The sequence below is a fragment of the Pteropus alecto genome, unplaced genomic scaffold (assembly GCF_000325575.1).
Source record: "Pteropus alecto unplaced genomic scaffold, ASM32557v1 scaffold113, whole genome shotgun sequence".
In the NCBI taxonomy this organism is placed as follows: domain Eukaryota; kingdom Metazoa; phylum Chordata; class Mammalia; order Chiroptera; family Pteropodidae; genus Pteropus; species Pteropus alecto.
In genome coordinates this window covers 2,005,319-2,007,169 of record NW_006433949.1, presented here as the reverse complement: position 1 = coordinate 2,007,169, position 1,851 = coordinate 2,005,319, and positions in this window count along the sequence as shown.

Here is a 1,851-nt window from a genome sequence, read left to right as displayed (position 1 = left end):
TGGTTACTGCTGGCATCTCTGAGCTCTGAGGGTCACTGCCAGCATGTGAGAAGGAACAAGAGTGAAATCCCGGCTGGCACAATCCACTCCCAGGCCAGAGAGGGCTGTTGTAATGGAAAATGCAGTTCTTTATTTCTAAACTAGGGGCAGTTTGCAGAGGAGGTTAAGGCTTCCCTTTTTTCTGGGACTGCAGAAGAGAAGAATGGGTTATGAAAAGAGCAAGGAATCCAAGCTTAAGAGACCAGGGTCCAAGTCCCCATTGTACCTTTTCTGGAGCCTGGGCTGTCACTTGACCTCTCTGAGATTCAGCTTCCTCATCAGTTAAATGAGAATGCTCTTAACACTTAAGTGACAGAGCTGTGACGAAGAACGTTGTGACAATATTTATGGAAATTGCTTTGCACATTATTAAGAGCTACATGAATATTAAATAGATAGATGATAGATAGATAGATAGATAGATAGATAGATAGATAGATAGATAGATAGATAGATAGAAGAGATAGGTGGATGGATGGATGGATGGACATATGGATGGATAGGTAGATAGGTAGATAAATGGTTTCATTTTGGTAACCATTGTATCTCCGTTTTATAGTTAAATAAATAAATTGTTCAAGGAGGTAAACCAGCATTCCCATCATCACCAGACCAAACATAAATATAGAAACACTGAGATTCAAGTTTAGAATGGCCACTCTCCAAAACCCATGTTTTCCCCTCGACTTTGTCACCTCATTTGCCCAGAGAACTCCCTAAGTGAAAACCTACTCAACTGGATTTACATTTAAAGACCTAACCAGTCTTTAGGACCCATGGCCTCAAAATAAACAGACCCTCAACCTTCAGCCTCACCACTTACAGAATGGAGCTGGTTGCCTTAAGCGGAGATGATTGCCTATCTGAGTGTCTTCCTAGAGTTAGGCAATGGATAAAGTGACCCTCCTTCTGACCCTCCACCGCCTCCCGTCTCCTGGCCTTCCTCACACAAAGAGGGTTTCCATGTGTTGTGCAGGAAAATTGCTGATGGGGGCGCCCCTCGCTATACCTAGGCTCTGTATTCTAGTCTCCCTAAGTGAGAGACGACATTCTCAACAAGATCATGTTCCAGCATGTGTTGTTTAGACTCCATCTTCAAATTCTGGTTCTGTTCCCCATTCTTCCATTTGTCGAAAGGACTGTCATTCAGCACAGCTTGCTTCTCCCAGACTGTCTCCAGATTCAGACTCCTAGCTTTAGTGCTCAAAATCCTACCTCCTCTACTTAGTGTCCGAGTAACCTTGGAGAGGTCACCCAACTATTCCTTCATCCACCCAGCTGCCCAAATCTACAAGTTCCTACAAGTTCCATCTTGAAGTTCCTGTCTCTTTATCTCAACATCTAAGTCCTATCAACCTAACCTCCCAAACATTCCTCAGATGCATTCGCTTCCCTCCCTTCCCACTGCCGCCAGCTCTCACAATCCCTCATCCCTCTCTTGGATGTGGTCATGTGGCTTTCAGTCTCGCTCCCCACTCCATCTCTTCTCCTCATGCAGAAAGAGCAAACTTTTGAAATATGCATATCCATTCATGCCTCCTCTCACCTCCCACCCAGAATCCTTCAGTGACTCCCTATTGCTATAAGGTAATGGGCCAAAGTGGTGAAGATGTCAGCTCTACAGTGTGGGTTTCCACCAACCTTACGACCTTGGCCAAATGGCTCGACTTCTTTGCACTTTTGTTTTGCAACCCATAACAGCTCAGGGTTGCTGCAAAGGTTAAATGAGTTAATAAATAATGACTACTTGGAAACGTGTCTAATAAACAATAAAAACTCAATAAACATTACCTATTTTATCACCATCATCAT